This window comes from Protopterus annectens, chromosome 15.part0 (assembly GCF_019279795.1).
Source record: "Protopterus annectens isolate FY-2018-M chromosome 15.part0, PAN1.0, whole genome shotgun sequence".
In the NCBI taxonomy this organism is placed as follows: domain Eukaryota; kingdom Metazoa; phylum Chordata; order Ceratodontiformes; family Protopteridae; genus Protopterus; species Protopterus annectens.
Genome location: NC_056749.1, coordinates 149,890,225 through 149,910,523, shown reverse-complemented (window position 1 = coordinate 149,910,523; position 20,299 = coordinate 149,890,225).

The following is a 20,299-nucleotide window of genomic DNA, read 5'->3' as shown; positions in this document are numbered from 1 at the left end:
CTAAGGTCTCTGTTTCCTGGGTCTTGGAAAATTCGCCTTGTTCTGGTTGTAATTGTTGTTGTAATACTTGGGAATAGCTCCCAAGTGGTTGGCATCGTGAAAAACCTGTTGTTGACCAGTGGGGAAAGAAGGGCCCCCATAGTTAGACTGTTGCTTCCGGTTCTGCAGTCTCTCACTTCTCCTCACTACAGGTTCAGGTTGAACATCTGTTGCAAACATATCCAAATCTCTAATACTGACAGTGGGTATATTATTATTTGGGTTACTAATAGAACTCCGATTGTTTTCCACTACACCCACTTGTGTAGTATTAGAAGGATGTTGCCAAGATTGTGATGAAGCGGGAAGCGGATAGGCTGTCCCTAATTCATAGGCTCTGCAGTCCCGGTCTAATTTTTTAATTTTGTTGAGTTTTAATTTGTTCAGATACTGGTCAATGCTACTAAAACAACGACTGTATTCGAACTTATATCTATTAAATTCTTCATTAGATTTAATAGTAGAGTCTAATTCTGTAATTTCAGACACCAACTGGTCAACCCAGATGGTATAGTGCTTGATCATCAATTGCAATAGTTCAAAACCTTGTTTGTCAAACAACATTATTAGATCTCGGTGAAATTCAGAGTTCACAACCAACCCCGTCGGGTACTGATAGTGTCTTAACCCTTTCAGTATGACTTTACGTTCAATGCATTCTTTAAAATAAGATATCTCTAATTGTAGTTTCTTAAGTTTGACTAATAGTTTGTCAAACAATTTAAGTTTAAATGAAATATTGTTGCTATTGTTTACCTCTTGTTCGTTAACTGGATTCTGCATCAGCTCCCCACGGCCCAAGTTACCGTCACTCCTAAGCGTGAAGCTTTCACTTAAACAAAGCAAGGTACAGATGGAGATGGTGGGCCTGAGGTGGAGTGAGGTGTTGCTTGTGCAGCACATGTATCTTAATTGACGCAGTCTGTAGGTTTCAAACTTGGTCTTGGTACACCATTACACATTGCAACACATGCCTTTGGAGGACTTTTGATGTTATGCATATGCTACCTGTAGAGAGCCCTGGCTGATGTTTCCTGTGTGACAACTGTCCCGTCTGATTACCCTAACCCATAGGCCATACTTATGCAGAGTTCAGGCGATTGTCGACACATGTACTGCACAGCCAGTACTTGCTAGGCATTCCTGCATCTCCTTCAGTGTTGCGAGATGTTTCTAGGCAGCCTCCATTACCAGTTTGCAACATGTGTAATCTGTCTTGGATGGCCATCTGTTTGTCTTCTACATTAATGTTGTCCCATACTTTCCCGTCACATACATGACTGTCTGCACTGTTTGCCATGGTATATGCAATGGTGAGCTAAGGCTACATGTCACACTCCTGCATGCTACCTTTTGGATATGGGATCCATTCCATGGCTTGTAAGATGTGTGCAAGCCATGGCTGCCTCTGTTGCAAGTGAGTGGGTAAATGTGATGGACATACATCTTGGACAGCAGACCATTTCTTGGTGTGACATAGAGGACCTGTACTTGATGGAAGGTGCATACTCAAAGAGTGAATGTTGTCAGTACCTCAAAAGCTGCTTCCACAATATGTTATTTGGCATGTGTGCACACATATGCTTCCAGTGTTTGTTAAGGTATGTTTTCCCCATATTTGCTGGCCTAACATATGATTCCATATTACACATTCATTGCTCATGTTAGGATCACATTACAGGCTGTAAGGGTTGTGTAATGTGGTATTGTGATATGCAGTTGTGTAGATCTGTAACAGTTGCCATTGTAATAGTGGTATATACACTGTTGTAGCACTGTATAAGGGTGATGTTTCAGACATGTTCCTACTGTAGGCCATTTGTCTCACCATTATGCTCATCTCTGTGCAAACATCTTACAATGACAGGTTGTTAGTTATATTGCAGGACTCTTACATACCCTTCAGATATGCCACCATGGTGACCAATGTGATGCAGTGAAGTTAACAGCAACAATAAGTGAACATGTACAGCATGCATTATGGGTAGGTGTGTTAAATGTGTGCATGGCAAATATCATGGCCATAACATGGCCGGTGTATTGGAAAACCTGAACAAGCAACACCATACTCACCAGCGACAGGCTGCTGCCCCAGAGGTACACCAGAGGGACTTACATAGTTGTGTTAGAGATGTGATGTCAGTAGCCACACCTGTGGCATTGGTACAGGGTGGGAGCAGCATTTCAGTACATCAACAGTGCAAACCCACAATACTACAGATTATGCACATCTATTTATTACTACACTGCAGCAACAGACTATATATATTTTATCTCACATATGCATGATGAAACTTTACAGATGTAGATGGATAAGCAACAGTAGTCTACTGATGTGCCCTGTGGTATTACCTGCATGCTTCTTGTCCACTGAGTGGGTAGCACCCACCTCCACAATGCTATCAGCTGGGTCTTGGTTTTGCTGGTGGGCAGGTGCCCTGAGGCTGGCGAGGAGCTCCACATGTGTCAGGGGGGTCTGGATGGCATACCCCCTCATGGCTAGCTGGTCCCTCCTAACTGCAGCAGCACACTGACAGGCATGGCAGATGAGGTCAGTGCACCAATGTCAGACATGCTCATAACTGTGGTTATGCAGGCCGACATCGTTTACACTGTGGACAAGCTCATTCCACAAGGCAGTCCTCTCAAGCAGATCATGGGCTGTATGACCAAAGAGGGTGTGGTGGTGCTGCACCAGGTACTTGATAATCACATCATTTTCCAGGGGGGGAAAACTGGCAGCTGCTCTCTAGACATGGTGCCTGAAAGACACAAAGTGGAAAAAAGGTCTGAGGACCTCATACTTCAAGGATATAACAGTACAATAATCTGAACACACAACTCAACGGGTGTGTTTACAGCAAACCTACTGTTGGGACATATATCGTATTGTAAGACAAATATTGCAATGTGTTTCTAGTCATGTTCCATGTTGAAACATTATCATTGGTGGCCTGTTAGTAACAATGTCACCTGCATGCCATTGTAAGGGCCACTATGTTTCCATATATGCATGTGTTCTGTTTGCTATGTGACTGCTCCAAATCTGGTGTTTTGTGTTAATGGGGATATCTATGCATGCTGTTAGATGTAGTCCTGGATATTGTGGACTATTACTACCCACATATGTTCTATAACTGCGACACAATAGCATGTTTGGGAAGCCTGTTCCCAGCAGAACCACCTCCCCCACTTCATCTGGCCATGTTACCAATCCACAGCACATCTGGGACCCACCCCGGGACCTCATCATCTGCTGGTCCTGCACTACGTACAGGTGGGACCACCTCAGGGGATGGTTTCTGCCCCCCCCCACTGAGAGCATACACAGACAGGAGCCTGTCACCTGGAGTCAAGTCCAGGGTCTGGTACATAGGGAGCTCAACAGAGTCTTGGGTGGATCTGCTGCACCTCCTTCAGGCCCTCGGTACACAATTACAGGGTCCACATGCTCCTCCTGCTCAGCCCCCAGCTCAGTCACCTTCAGGACCGTGAAGGTGCAGTTGTGACTTGCCCAGAGTAGGGACCTTGGTCCCACTGTTTCCATTTGAGGGCTCATGGGCTTCCACTTTCCAAACACCACCCTCCCATCCAAGGTGTTTACCCACCACGTGTCATATACCACCTTTATGCTGTCTTGTCTGTCTTCCAACCCAACCTACCTACCCAAATATACCTACTATCCTTCCCCAACATATCAATCTCACCTTCAAAAACAAGGGCAATGTGTTCCCAACATGGATTTCACACCAGACATAACTGCCAATATCGCACCCGCTTAGAACTGTATATACATATACATATATATATATATATATATATATATATATATATATATATATATATATATATATGTGTGTAATGTTTTCTCAAACGTATGATGCAGCACAGTCATTCAACAGTACAGAAAATGTATTCATATATATATATATATATATATATATATATATATATATATATATATACACACACACACACACACACACACACACACACACACACACACACGCATATTCATATATGGATTCACTTTAGAAGCTCGAAATACTGAAATATCAAAATGCAGTATTTCAAGCCCATAAAGTGGAATCCTGAGAATAGCGAAATCCCAGAAGCGCAAAATTCAAAACCTCGAATACCTGAGGTTTTGAATTTTGCGGTTCTGAGGTTTTACTGTGGTAATGAATTCAGGTAAGTATGTATGTGTTAAGGGTTTTGGGTAGGAGCTGTGGTGTGTGTTAGTGTGTTTTGTTGCTGTGATGTGTGTGCACGAAGAGAATGTAGCTTGTGTGGTGGTGTTTTGTGTGTGTTTGTATGTACTGCAACCTCAGAGTTAGAATATTTAAGTAGGGGGGTGCAAGGGAGCTTGCCCCCCTGCTTTCATGTAGTAGACAGCTTGTGTTTGTCTGTGGGCAGGATGGTGTGTGTGTGTAGTAGAAGCACAAAATTCAAAATCTCAGGTGTGAGAGATTTTGAATTTCGCAGTTCTGAGTTTTTGCTGTTTTATGGTTTCAGCTTTATAGACTCGATATACTGAATTTTGATGTTTCAGCATTTCAAAGATATAAAGTGAATCTATATATATATATATATGTATGTATGTTTGTATATATGAGGAAATACACGTGTTTGTGTGTCTATATATATATTTTTTGTTTTTTATATATATGCATATATAGGCCACGGTGGTGCAGCGGTTAGCATTGTTGCCTCACAGCTAGAGGGTCTCCCATTCAATTCTTGGCTCGAGCACCTTCTGTGTGAAGTCTGACTGTCCTCCCCATGGTCAAGGCGCATGCATAAATGGGTGTGCCTTCTTTGAAGTTTGGGCATCTGGCTGGCAACTCGGCACCGTAAAAATCCACTGCCAATCATTAGCTGACCGGAGTTCCACTGTGGTGACCCCTAACTGGGAAAAGCTGACTAAAGACTGGTGTCTATATATCTGTATATATATATATATATATATATATATATATATATATATATATATATATATATATATATATATATAGTGCATTCATTCAAACATCAGGTCCACACTCTCTAAATCTCCTTCCTCCACAGATGCACTGTTCTGCCTTGTTACAAAACAGAAGGGTGTTACATGTGGACACAGCCTAACATTAGGTGGGTATATATTGGAACAGATTGCAGATAAGCCTATTACAAACCTATGAAGTTTGTGCATGATACATTTCACATTAACATGACTGTCGTGCAGGTGGTGGGGTCTGAAACTCATGTGTCTATCATAACTTCATTGCTTCTACCGCCAGCTATTTGCCACACTAATATACATGTCTTGAGGTACAAACACATACTATGATGGCTTACATCATGTTATTCATTGCTGATTTGCACAGCTGACAGCCATGTCCCACTGCCCACAGGGCCAGATGCTATGTCCATAGCAGTTAATCAGCAGGTCATCATTACAAGTCTTGATGGCACATATAAATCTTTGCACATCATCTACCCAATTACAGACCAAGTACTACATTCATTTACATGCATATATGTTTCACATACCTGTTGTAGTATTGTCCTCTCTTCTATTTACAGTTTATGTGTCCCTAGTTTTTTATAATTTTGTTTTGGTTTGTAGTCTTCTTCTCTCTCTTGCTCTCTCACTCTCTCTCTCTCCCCTACTACAGGGATTGAGCTGCTCTAAATAGGTTTTAGCATGGATTTTTTAAGTGATGTTCATGATCAGGTGATGTTCACCACTTGCTAATTGCATGCAGCCAGCTTTGTAGTACTTCCAATTACCACTGTCATGGCAACCCACTACTATAAATTACTACATCTAGGGGTTGAGTACAGAGTGTAATTGGAGACTGCTGAACTACATCTGTAATTAATAAGTGTTGATTGATTCTTATCTTCAAGGCACATTTTTTTTTTGTTACTGTTTTACTACTTGAAGGCCTTAGTCTGGGCAGCAACATATGTTATGTTTTCAGATTACTGTATCAAATGTTTTGTTTGAGAGTTGCATTACTCAGTTATTATGTATTTTGGATACCTAACTGCTATATGAAATGGCATATACAACTGAAATAGTACACAAATAAATATTTCTATGTATGCAAACTTGTGTGTGGTGTCATATCCTTTGACTTGTCTGTGGGTATATGTTCAGACTGTTCTGCATATGTTATTGATATCATCCTGACATTGTACAGCTGAGATGGATTACTGTTAACTTGTTGTGGCTATGTTGTGTAGGGTCCTGGGTATGAGACTTGCAAGTGTTGGTTATTGTGTTGCAAGGCAGATCTGTCCAGCTGTGGAAGATGGGATGATATCAATAATTACAAGAGGTACTTATTTTGGGCCCCGTCACCCCTAGTAACAGTGCCTTTGGTCAGATGTTTTGCAGTGAGAGGTTCAGAGTGTGTATCCAAAGTGCAAATGCCATACACACACACACACACACACACACACACACACACACACATATATATATATATATATATATATATATATATATATATATATATATATATATATATGTATATAGACGGTTCCACTTTGTATCATCAAATTATCATTTCATCGAATTTCAAATAGAGACCAAATCGTCGAAAACTCATTTAGTCGAAAACTCATATCATCGAATCTCAAATAATTGAAAACTATAAAGCGACTATAAATAACATCCAAGACACTGTTTACTACATTTATGCAGGGGGGGCAAGGCCCCTTGCACCCCCCCACACCCCCCGTAATTAAATATACCAACTCCAAGGTCGCACTACAGTGGGGTTAGGAAATTACCCTTTTCCCCCACTATAGTGCAACCTTTGAGTTGGTATATTTATTTACAGGGGTGTGGGGGGGTGGAGCCCCCCTCATGGGGGATGCAAGGGGGCTTGCCCTGCATAAATGTAGTAAAAACTTTGTGGAATGTTATTTGTAGTTGCTTTATAGTTTTCAATGATATGAGTTTTCGATTAAATGAGTTTTCGACTATTTGGTCTCGATGATTTGAAATTCGATGAAATGAGTTTTCGACTATTTGGTCTTGATGATTTGAAATTCGATGAAATGATAATTCGATGATATGAGGTGGAACCATATAGATATATATATATATATATATATATATATATATATATATATATATATATATATATATATATATATATATATATATATACACACACACACACACACATATAAATGCATTTATGCATATACATCTACGTATATAAATGCATTTCCTATACTTTAAATGACTGTGCTGGATGATATGTTTTAGAAAACATCAAATTTATTTACATCTGAAATGGCATAGTGGTAAGTCACTTTGTCTATAATTTGCAGGGTCCTTGGTTTGAAACTTTCAAGGGCTGATTATTTTATTGCTGGGCAGAACAGGGGCTGTTGGTGACAGAGTGATTAAGGCACTTTAAAACAGTTGTAAGTGGGATTGCATGGAGCTAAGCGATGCTTACATGAGCTTAGCTTATGACAGCTTAAACCTGCACTAATTTCAAACAAAGAAAAGAAAAAAGGGAGATAGGAAAGTGGTGAAATTGGGGTAAGCAAGGGGACAAACAAGAGGAGAATCAGGTAGGGATGTGCAGGATGGGTGCAGGAAAGGACCATAGCTCTGCATTTCTTTGGCAGCAACAGCTGCTTTCAATGTGGGCAATTTAGAATTTGGAGTCTCGCACCCTACAGGGAGGTGTGTGGGCATCATACAAGATAGATGATTGCTAGGGTTAGATTGTGTGATGGGTACATGTCTCTGAGTGAAATGCAGAGCTATGTATGGGACGTGATTTTTTTGTGGGACAGGTGCCCTTTTTTAAGGTGAGAGTGGGATGTTAAGTAAGGATTATAGTTAAGTGTGGTGAGGGAGATTTGGTAGGAGAGGTTGCATTTGCAGACAGACAAGACAGCAGACAGGGATGGTGTATGACACAAGGTGGGTAAACACCTTGACCGTCAGGGTGATTGGGAATCCGAGGCTCATGAGTCACCCAGATGGTAATAGTGGCACTGATGTCCCCACCCAATGGCATTTACCACTACTCCTTCACAGTCCCGCAGGTGGCTATGCTGGCAGCTGGGCTGGAGGGGCCACTTGTTCCTCTAGGTACGCCAGCCTGCCCTCCACCTGGCCAGGCAGTCATCCAGCTCCATCTGAAGGACACTATGCACCATGCCACAGACCTCATCACTGGTGACAATATCCTCACGGCGCCCACTTGCAGGGGGTGTGAGCCCCATCCCCTGCAGCAGTTCCACCTGTAGGTGGTGCTGGACCAGCAGATGAGGGAGGTATGGGTTGGGTCCCAGACATGCTGGGACCTGGTGCCTCAGCCAGGTGGGGTGGGATATGGCAGTTCCGCCTTCCCATATATGCTATGGTGTGGAAATTAACAATGAATATTGGTTAGTCACACAGCACATTACAACATTAGTCAAAATAACATGCATGGATATTCCCATTTGCCCAACACAGTGCAATTAGAACAGTGCCATAGCAAACAAGAACCCATGCATATATGGAATGGCATTCAGGGCTGCAACAGCATGCCAGTTAGTGGTATGTCAAGCAGGCAATAACATGATTATTCAACAGGGAATATTAGTATGCACACAGTTTAAACAATGATAAACCAAATGGGTAATGGTCCCAACAGTAGAGATTTGTTTAGGAACAGACCCATGTTGGTTTCAGTGTGATGGTTGGATCAGTTGAGTGGTGGGGGAAGGGAACAGATTCAATTGACAACTACTATCAAGTATATGTGTCAGTACACTGCTATTCACTACTCTACATTCTGACCATACGTACACTCTACCTGGGCCATGGGGCTGCTACAGCACACCAACAGCTATAGATATCAACAGAGCATTTGTACCCTTATTTTAATTATACACACCAGACCTGTTTCTATACCAATTTCTTTACCTGTAGACCCTGTGCAGATGAACTGTATGCACATTACATTGCTGTTTCTACACATATTTCAGATTCATATATTAGTTGCAGGCCCTGGAGTGTGGGTTGTGCCTTTCACATACATCTACTGTGACATTCTCTGTGTGCAGGTTTCCTGGTGACTAGGGAAACTATCTGTGTCAGTGTGACACTTGAGGGGCTTGTCTGGGGCAGACTGCAGAGTGTGGATGTCTATCTTGCATCTGGTTGTAGGACTGGGGCTGATCAACACAGCGATTGTACAGCTTTCATAGTTATACACATCATACTAGTATTTCTATTCAGATTTCTTTACCTGTGTGCCCTGTATGGAAAATGTTATGTGTTGCAGTACATTACTTTTTCAATTCAGATTGCACTTTACAACTGTAGAGCCAGACTGGGATGTTAGTGGTAGTCCCTGGATTTGAACCGTGGTGTGTGTGCACAAAATTGAACTCAGGCCTAGTCCTTATCAGACTGAGCTACTGGAGAGGTGTTGTGTGTTGCTTGTGACATTTCTATCTAGTACATATTTTTGTGTACAGTACTTTTATTATGACATGTTGCATTATTTGTTTCCCATTTTCAGTACAAATTATACATACACAACAGACATTGGTGTCACTGTTTGTGAAACATGTGCGCATTAGCTGGATTGCACATTTGACTGTTTTACAACTACATACTACAATTTAGATTCCTGAGTACATAGTGTAGGTTTTAAGTCTGCACCTGTTAACCTTATACATTTTTCAGTACATTCACAGCTACACACAGCTGTAATTAAAAGGTTAACACAAGACACTGCTGGCAGACAAACAAGTAAAAAACATTCTGATGGCAATATGTACTGTTGCGTTTTTCAGTTATTTGACATGACCATTCTAAAGTATGCAGTCAAGCAGTGCTAACTCAGTTCACCTCAGTTAATGCATTCTGCAGGACATACACATTTGTATTTTTCAGGTACAAGTGAGATGACACACACCAGTGTTTGGGATCACCTTTATTAGTTTTGGCATACATATCTGTTTACGACTCAGGAATCCACAATTACTATCCCTGCATGATCTGCACAGGGGAATTCTTTTCATTTCTAACTGTTACAGTGGCACTGATATGGCCCTTTCTTGGCAGGTTCATTCAGCCATGCTCAAACATATTCTAATATTCCTCTCCTGCACATTGTACCTTGTTTGCTACTGACATCTGTATTACACAGCAGCTGGAAATCCTCCATTGTAACACTGGCAGCCTGACACAGGCATTTATTCCTGACTTTTACAGCACAATTATATATACAGGCAGTACTACCATTACTATAATTTTGATTTCTTACTGCTAATAGTAGGGGGTATTCTGTACTCACCCATACTGCCAGTGCAGCTGGACCAGTCACTGGGCATGTTCCTCACCATTCTGGGACTTCACTGCAGCAGCTGTATGGGGAGACATCACACAATCACACCTGCACAGTCACAAGTTGAACTTTTTCCATACTTAGAGATACAAAAGACTGCATACTTACAGACAGGTGGGACATTCTGTGCTCAGGCTTCTTGGATCCACTGATCCAACAGTGTACCCCTCCTCCGCTTCAGGTCATTATGGTGGTAACATACCTACTCAGCAATTCTGGGTATGCCAGTGGCACTGGTGAGATCACGTGCAAGCTGGTTCCAGGCCTCTGCTTTGTACTGCAAGCGCTAGTACTGGCCCTGTAACAGCCTGCCATCATGATTTTATACTAGGAGCCCAACCATGACCCTGGACTCCTCTATGCCCCAACATTGCACTCGGAAGCGAACACCTTCACTGACACCAGACATTTTGGTCCTGCTGTGAGCAATCCCAAATGGTTATGGCTGTATTCCTGCCTGTGCATTTTAAATAGGGCAGTTTTCCCGCACTTTTTCTTGATTGACTGGTTTTAATATGCTGAACTATGCTTAGCTCCGTGCAAATCTGCATAGCAATGCTTAAACCAGGTAAGCACAGCTGAAAGCTGGTAAGCAATGCTTATACTAGTAAAGCATTGTTTAAATCTATTTTTTGCATTAAATTTATAAAATTATTTTTACATATTCCCACCCTTACTGTGCTATATGTGAGCCATATGATTGACATCTATGATTCAAATTCCTTAAAAGTTTAACAATTTGGCAGAAAGGGGATTTAAACCGAACATGTTCTACATGCTAAACCATGGCAGTACCACTATGCTACAGCAGCTTGATGATGCTTTTTATCACAGTAACAGTTCTCTACCATTTTCAGGATTTCAGCCAGGCTAAGCATAGCAGTGTGCCGCGCAAACAAGCTGCGCACCACTTAAATTTTGGATTTATTTGATGAAAAAAAAATACATTTCTTTTTAAATTTTATTGTTTTCCTCTTGCCCTACTGCTTCCATGCATGTAGGACAAGAGTGCATACATTTGGGGATGTGAACTTAAAGGCTGCTGCCTTCTAGGTGTTTGTGTTTTTTTTTCAGTGTCTGCGGACACTGAAATATTGGCTACTTACATTTCAGTGTCTGCAGACACTCATTTACTATATAATATTAGAGCCAGGCTCTAATTTTATATAACTTGACACTCATCTGTATCACAAAGTACTGTACGGCACTTTCTGAGCAAAGCGGGAGTGTTACATGTGCAGGTACTGCTGACACCTGCCCCTTGTGCTCGCTCCTAGTTTGTGTCCATTTAGATTAAATAGCAGTGTGCCTTCATGCATATGCAAGATGACCTGCTATTCTAAATGGACATGAACCACTCCGTGCAAGAATAGTCTTATTCTTGCACGGAGCTTCATGAATCCTGGGGTGAGTAAAAAACCCTGTTAAAAGTAATGCCTAAAACCACAAGAAAACAGAATGTATGCACAGTGGGAAGAGCAACTGATAGTTGGAGCAGGGACATTGCAGTGCTTATAAACACTGAGCCTCCATAACTAGAAACTTACACATTATGAACTGTCAGTTATGAAATAAAATGCAATTGACTGAATTGAACTTTGAGCTATTTAATCCACTCTGTTATAAAATGATTTTTTTCTGGATAATGAATGTTTACATTTTAAATAATGAATATCATAAATTTAGTGCACTTTATTTGCAGTCAGTATGTCACCTACCTCCAGTTTGTTGCTTTACTACACAGCTGAATGGCAGTGGGAGAAATGCTAGCCATGAATTTATGCCATATTAGTTGCATTCCATTACTATTTCACAGCCTGTACCATCAGCACTGTGAGAAATGTATTCATTTTTTTGGTTACTACCAAAGAAGTCTATACTTTCCAGCAATGAAGAAACTTGTAAACTTGTTAGTAGATTGTAAACATACAATGGGCTAACAGATAGTCTATATACAACATAAAATAACAATGTTGGGAAACATATTAACCATCAAAAGTCTCAGTCTGAAGTAGACCAACTTAGTTTATTGTGAGAATGTAAAATCATTAAAAGGCAAAGAACACACAGTCAAATCCTTACTGGTAAAAGAGACAGTAAAGGGTAGAATAAGTTGCACATTCCAGTCAGTACCATTTGAGTTTTTTGTTGTTTCACCCTTGGCCTCATGCCTAAGAAAAAAGAGAGGGAGAATTCTGACTTATAACATCTTCTCTTACCCTGAAGCAGTAGTGTACCAAGGGTGGGGTGAATGGTGAATTGGCTATCCAATTTGCAATCCAGCAGACAATACAGTACTTTACATTAAGTTGTCTAATTTTCAATAATACAAGCATGACAGAGTCAAGAGCATTAGCAAAGTCAAGCTAATCAATGTGAAAGGAGGAATGACTACTCACAGAGTCTGTAACCTTTTTAAAGAAGCCTAAAGTGTCAGATGGCAGGATATGTCATTGACAACTCCAAAGCAGTTGGGGTCTAGATAAGTTAAGTAGCCTTTATTTGAATAAATGAATTCTGCTATGATGTATTAAATGGATATGCATATAAGGTTGATGGAGCTGATAGGCTTATAATTATCTTGGCCTGTAAAGGGGCTGCCTTTCTGTAGGGGAATCACAGTGGTTGCTCTCCAGCTATCAGAGACAAAACTTGGCAAAACAGTTTCAAAAGAGTAGAATAGTTATTACAGCTTGAAAATGCTGGAAAGCAGAGAGAAAGTTTGAGTAGATGAACATGAGAGAAGGAATCAGTCTGGGGAGGTGGGGAGGTATTGTAAGCAAGTAAACTTAGGAGGTATGAAGAACTGATCTGAATTTTAAAGTTTCTGTCATACTAAAAAAAAAAAAAAAACATCAGAAATGGAGAATTCTAAGCAGCAAATATGTACTGAAAACTAGAAATAAACTAATGAGAACTACCTTATGATAGGGAGGAAAAACAATATTCAGTTAGAGTTCTAAACTCATGTCATTTAGTACAATACAGAAAAATCAAATGAGTCAAGAATCTAGACAGTTATAAGTAAAGAAAAAAAATGAAAACAAAATGGTGGGAAGGACAGTATAAAGTCGGAGGGGACAGTATAATTGTTAAGCTGCTTACCACAGAGACACAAGGTACAGGGTCTGATTCTCACCTTTGAGGGGAAATTGGCTAGTCTTAAAATAGCCCTCAAGGGAAACTAGTCTATCACTAACCTATAAAATGTGTTTAAAGATACATTTTTTCCATAGGAAAAAACAACATAGACAAAAACAAACATTGAAAGGGTAGTGCTCTTTCAGCATATGACAAATGGAAGGCAACACATAGAATACAAAAAGGTAGTATATGCTAGGTTACAAAGTAACACTGACAAAATCCTAATGGTATTCCCGTTGAGCCAAAATACTCCCAAGCTAAGCAAAATGAAGACAGTCCTCTACATCAGATAAATAATGGAAGGGACTAAAGAATTAGAGGAGATGACAACTAACACAAAGCACTACTGAGGTGAAGCATCAGGAAGGAGGAAAAATAATTTCTTGATTTCACTTATTGTGCTCTGTTTAAGAGGTAGCTATGGAACCACTACAGTGAAGAGTTTGTGAGCTCTAAGGATGAGAGCTTATATAAGAGTTTTTGGTTGATGACAGCACTGAAAGCTTTTCATTAGTCTAAGAAGGTAGCAGAGACCAGGATTCTGGCATGTCTATAGGTGTTGACAGTATTACCAACATTCAGCCAAACAGTAGCAATGCTGCAATAATGGCGTAATTTGTGTTGGGTTGAAAATGGACGCTGGTTGTCTATTAGTTCAGAAGTTGCATATGACTAGAATCTTCTAATATTTTGCCAGAGGAGATAAAATGGCAATTGGCCTATAGTTTGAAAGATCTGTATTGATTCTGCCCTTATGCAATAGAATAATAAATGCTTTTATTTTTTCCATAGTGAGAGGACTATGTTTTCGGAACTGGATCGATTCATCAGATTTGATACTGGATATGCAATAGCCTGAACTGCTATTTTAAAATATCTACCAGATAGATTGTCATGATTTTTGAAGTATTTTTGATGGTATCCCTAGGAACTGGCTGAAAGGAGAAATGCTGGAAGATTATTTGATTGAAAATGATGTCATGACGTTGATTAGTCACTTGATTGGTTAATCACTTCATTATCTGTATAAAGTATGTATTGGAGTGGTTGGTTATTGTATTATTTTATTTCTGTGTGTCTTTAGTGTCGGCTGTGTCTTATACTGATTTCAACAATTTATTGATTGACTCCAAGAACAGGTTTGGATTATTAGTGTATGCCTTTTGATTGGTTTAGTAATAAGCTTCCATTTCTTTGTTGATAAGATGTTTTGTTAGGTTTCTTAGTTGTGAAGTGGGAACTGTATTCTGTTTTGTGCAGACATTGAGGCATTGACTGGAGAAACTAGTAAAACTTTGAAGGCAAGAGTCTTAAGTGAACTAAGTTGGTTACAACTATTCAAAGATAAAGTAATGCATTGACCTACTTTGATCCACCATAGAGTTAATGGTCTGCTTCAGAGACCTGTACCATCCTAGGATGCTTGAAACTAGTGTGAGGTCAATAGGAGCATAGTGTAATAGTTATAACCATTTGGAAGACAAAAAAATGTCCTAATGTAAGGTACGACTACAAAACCATCTCCTCTGAAGTAAAATTAAAAGCCAGAATGGCAGCTAACCATTAAATGTTCAGCAACTACTTTATGGCTAACTTCCTAAGATTACGTGATAACTTGGAAACATTTCAATCCTCCCTAAACCCTGAAAACACTGATGCCTACATGGAACTGTTCACAGAAACCCTATACAAGTATGTTAATACTGCATAGAGGCAGTTGTGCCCACTAAGAGCAAGTACAGAATTAACGAGCAAAAAAAAAAAAAAAAAGTAAATAAACTACTCTGGCCGAATAGAACATCAATAGGTTAGGCTTTATAACACAAGGAAAAAAATAGGAGGTGTAGTAGCCAGCAGGATAAAAGCACTCTCAAACTAAACAAACAACTCGGAGTACAAATAATGTCTACTAAAGCCAAAGTCAAGGTTAATTTTGCCTTCCTGGCCAAGGATTACCACAAGGCATTCTTTAGCTAAGTCTAAAACCTCAAAGGTAATACAAGCTCACTGTTAATGGAGCAACCTATACTGAGCAGGAAGATACAGAAAACCTACAGACAGACAAGTTCAGCTCTAACTTTACCCCTCCTCCTCACCGCAGCTCAGGAAATACTATCAAATACCATCATGTGTCCGGTGGTGGTGCTGCGGTAGCGTTGTTGCCTCACAGTAAGATGCTGTCCTGTTCGATTCTCAGCTAGAGCATCTTCTGTGTAGAGACATGCGTGAATGGGCGTACCTTCGTTGAAGGTTGTGCATCAGAGCTGGCAACTCGGCACTTAAAAATCGACTGCCAATCATTAGCGGACCGGAGTTCTGCTGTGGCGACCCCTAACCGGGAAAAGCTGAAAGACACAACAACAACCATCATGTGTCCCTGTACTATCGCAGCAGGTCCTCAAAGCTCTCTCTCAGATCAAGAAACTGCATCGATGGACACTGACAATGTCCCAGATTCCTTCTAAATAGCACAAAACATGACCTATCAAGCCCTGTGGAATCATTATTTAACTGTAGCCTCCAAACTGGTGTCATGCCTCATGAATGAAGAATAGCAGACATCATCCCTTTGCCAAAGGTGGGCCATCTACAGACCCTGGGATCTATAGACCCATAAGTCTCACTAGTATGATATGCAAAGCCATGGAAAGAGTTATCATAGAAATGATCAATAATTACAGAGGAAATCTCTAGAAATTGGACTCAACCCATTCTGTTTTTTTTTAAGGGTAGGTAATGATTATTCAGACTGATGGACTTCTTTGAGAAGGTTAACAATGGAATAGATGAGAGCAAAATGGTTCACACTGTCTACATTGACCTGGCCAAGACATTTGACAAAATCCCCATTTGGCCATTGTTGAGAAACATAAGAGTTTAAACAGCAATAAAGGATGAATAAATTATAAAATCACGAGGAAGCACCCAAGGGAAGAAGAAAACCTCTTTATTTAATACAGGTTGAGTGCTTTCATCCCAACAGTGATACTCTGGGACTACATCAGAACTGACAAACATAGTAAAACCCCACATTAATATATCTCAAAGACAATAAAATGATGAGCTGATAAGACAATTAAACAATAATTAAAAATGGTTAAACTTTTTAACCTTCTATATGCCTAAGCTTTAACAAGCAGTTTTTTGTTGTTGTCAACAAGCAGTTTATGCTCATATAATCATTCAAACCTGGATAAATAAAAGCATTAGGAAGTAATTCCCACTTTAACTCTTACATCTCTAAGTGCTCAGGTAAAATCTTACCCTGTTTATCTGGAATAACCTGCTGTATAACAGAAAAAACAAAGCTGTGGTCTGTAAATCGTCCCAAATGTTTGCACAGGGCATTGGTACGTTTACCTTTTTTAATATCTGACAAATGTTCATGCATCCTTTCACGTAGGCATCTAGATGTCTTGCCTATATAAAAGGCAGGACATTGTAAACACCTGACCAAATAAAGTATGTTTTCAGACTGACAATTAAAATGCTCTTGTGCATGAAACTTCTGATGTCCTAATTTGCACTTTTCCCCTGTAGGAATAATGAATGGACATTGTTTACACATCCCGCATTTGAAGTTACCTAATGGTTTATTTTTAGGAAGTCTGTTATTTGCCCTGCTGTTTTCTAGCATATTTTTAAAGGATATGTCTTTTTTAAAGACTACAATAGGCTTGTCACCCAATGTCTCCTTAATTGTCTGATCAAGGGCAAAAAATCCCAATTTCTGTTAAACAATTGCCAAAGTATGTTTATTAAGCACTGTAATAAATGTCTCCCTTTCTCCTTCTTTTTCTCATTAACATTCGTAGTTGTGTTATGAAGGTTTTCACCATTGATATAATTGTTTGTGACAATTTGTTGGTCTAAAATGGGCTTGACAAAACAATTTTGCCTTTTAAAGACAACCTCATGGCGAACTTTGAGAGGGCATGTGAACTGGATTTTAGACAGTTAGTTATGGCATTAAATATACTGATCCCAAGGATATTGCCAATATCCTGGCAGATCGAGTCAGTGCCAAATTCACTCCCTCTCACCCCCTAAATGACCCATCTCAATACTGGAAGATTGCTAAATTCTGGTAATAACGACCACACAGGTAAAAAAACGCACTCTCCAAAGCTAAGAATACAGCATCCATGGGACGAGATGACATCCCAGTCTGTGCACTACATGAACTACAAAATGAACTGGCACCTCACCTAAGTGTCATGTTTAATCATACCCTCACCTCAATGTCCGTGCACACTGAGTGGCGCACAGCTACAGTTGTCCCACTCCACAAGGGGGACCCACCTTGGATCCCGGGAACTACCTCCCCATCAGTCTGACAAGCCTGATCTGCAAGGCCATGGAACTTATAAACAAAGACATTGTCAACCTTAAAACACTGGACCCCACCCAGTTTGGGTTTGTGAAGGGCTGATCTTGTCTGCTGAACCTGATTGACTTCTAAGAATCAATCTCCAGAGCCATGGATGAGGGTAAGACAGTCCACACTGCCCATCTAGACCTCGCCAAGGCCTTTGACACCATCCCCCACTCTGGAATAATAGATAAACTTACTAAGCTGGGCATTAATCCCTACATCACTCGATGGGATGCCAACTGGCTTACTGACAGACCACAATCTGTAAAAGTAGCTGACTCCAAATCCAGCTCCAGACAAGTGGAGTACCTCAGGGTTCAGTCCTGGGACCTCTCTTGTTTGGCATCTACTTCTCTGAAGTACAGGCCAACACTAAGGGACTCTGCCTAACAAAGTTCGCAGATGACTGCAAACTGGGAGCCATTACTGAATCCCCAAATGATGTGGATACTCTACAAAAGGGCCTTACAGAAACAGATGCTTGGTGCCAGAGCCATGGGCTCAAGTGCAATGCCAAGAAATGTATAGTTATCCCCTTTGGGAAAAAACATGTACCCATGAATTACCACATAGGTGGCAGTACACTAAACACAAAGTGTGATAAGAGACTTAGGGACACAGGTGGACAGTGGTCTCACCTTCAATAACCACATTGCTACAACAGTCAGGAAATCCTTCTATGTGGCACACCTCATCACTAAGGGCTTTTTATCAAGAAAAAAGGAGGTCATTGTCCCACTGTACTCATCCCTCATTAGACCCATTATAGAATACAATGCCCCATTTGGTATGTACCTCTTAAGACATCTGCAACAACTGGAAAGGCAGCAGAAATACCTCACTAAAAGAATCACAGGCCTAAAGCAGATGCCCTATGCTGGTCGCCTTAAAAAACTCCAGCTATATCCTGTCGCATATCATCTACTCTGAGGCGATCTCTGCTTAACATACAAGGCCATGTCAAACCCAGAGCTGTTGGACATGCTACACTTAAAGAAATTCAAATCCCTCAGAGCCACATGCTCCAGGGATCTAAACCTTGTCACCACAATAAAAAAAAAACATGCTGGAGGGATAGGTTCCTGACCCAGAGACTCCCCAGACTCTGGAATAGACTGCCCATACATGTCAAGCAGAGTGCCTCTTTGGCCCTCTTCAAAAAGAACCTTGATGATTGGATGGGAGAAAGGAAATTCACCCCGGGGATCACGTCAGTCACCCTGCTAGACAGGGGTCCAGGAAAGTAAATAGTGTGGGAAGAAATAGCCAGGGAATTGTTATGGCTAGGCTTATAAGCCCTAGGGCCAATAGCCTAGTATAAACCTATGAGCCTATAAACCTAATTAAAGATAATTCAAGGTGTGCATCTGATAATTTAACTGAAGATGAAAAAGTTTTGCTGGGGGACATCACTGATATCAAAAACAGCTGGGTAATGAAATCAGATAATTGTAATAGTAGAGAAAATGGATTATTATAATAGGATGAATACAGTCCTTATGGATGGGACATATGCTGAAGTTTCTATCAACAAAATTAATATTGCATATTTAAAAATTGATAATTTGCTTAATTATATGCTATATCAAGGTCAGATTAATATGGAGGAATTTGATTATATGAAAAATGACTATCCAGTTATTGCAAGTATCTCTGGGATTCCAAAAATCCACAAAGATTTACGTCAACCTCCTTTTAGGCCTATCGTTGATGGGTAATGATCCAAAACTATTTTTATGGCCAAATTAGTTGACTTACATCTTAAGGAAGGACTTAAAATTTAATTATATATGTAAGGACTTTTGGGATTTTCTATCCCATTTAAATTACTAACACTATGTTTTTTGTTACCATTGACGTTAAAATTTTATTTTCAGTTATACCACATGATGTGGGCTTAGAATGACCTGAAATGCAGTTATTTAAAATTAACAAATATGGGCAGTACTGTACCAACCTCCTCATTACCCTAATGGAGGTTATTTTGTTTAACAACTTTATATTTTTTGAGGGTCAATATTTCAGACAGGTAGTTGGTGGTGCTATGGGGGCAGCTTGTGCGCCTACCTATGCCAATTATTTCATGTCATATTGGGAGTCTGAATTTATTTTTAAAAGCAGATTTATGACGTTCATTAGATATTACACTAGATACCTGGATGATTTGTTTTTGGTGTGGACTGGATTAGAGAAAATGTTAGAAAAATGTTTACGTTATATTAACAGTACTACTGGATTTTTACAGTTCACCCATGTATGTAGTAATGAACAGATTGTTTTATCTTGATGTGGAAATTTTTATTGAGACCCAGGAGCAGAAACTAGGTTCTAGGATTTTTAGAAAACTTACATTTTCCATCTCTTACCTGGAATATAC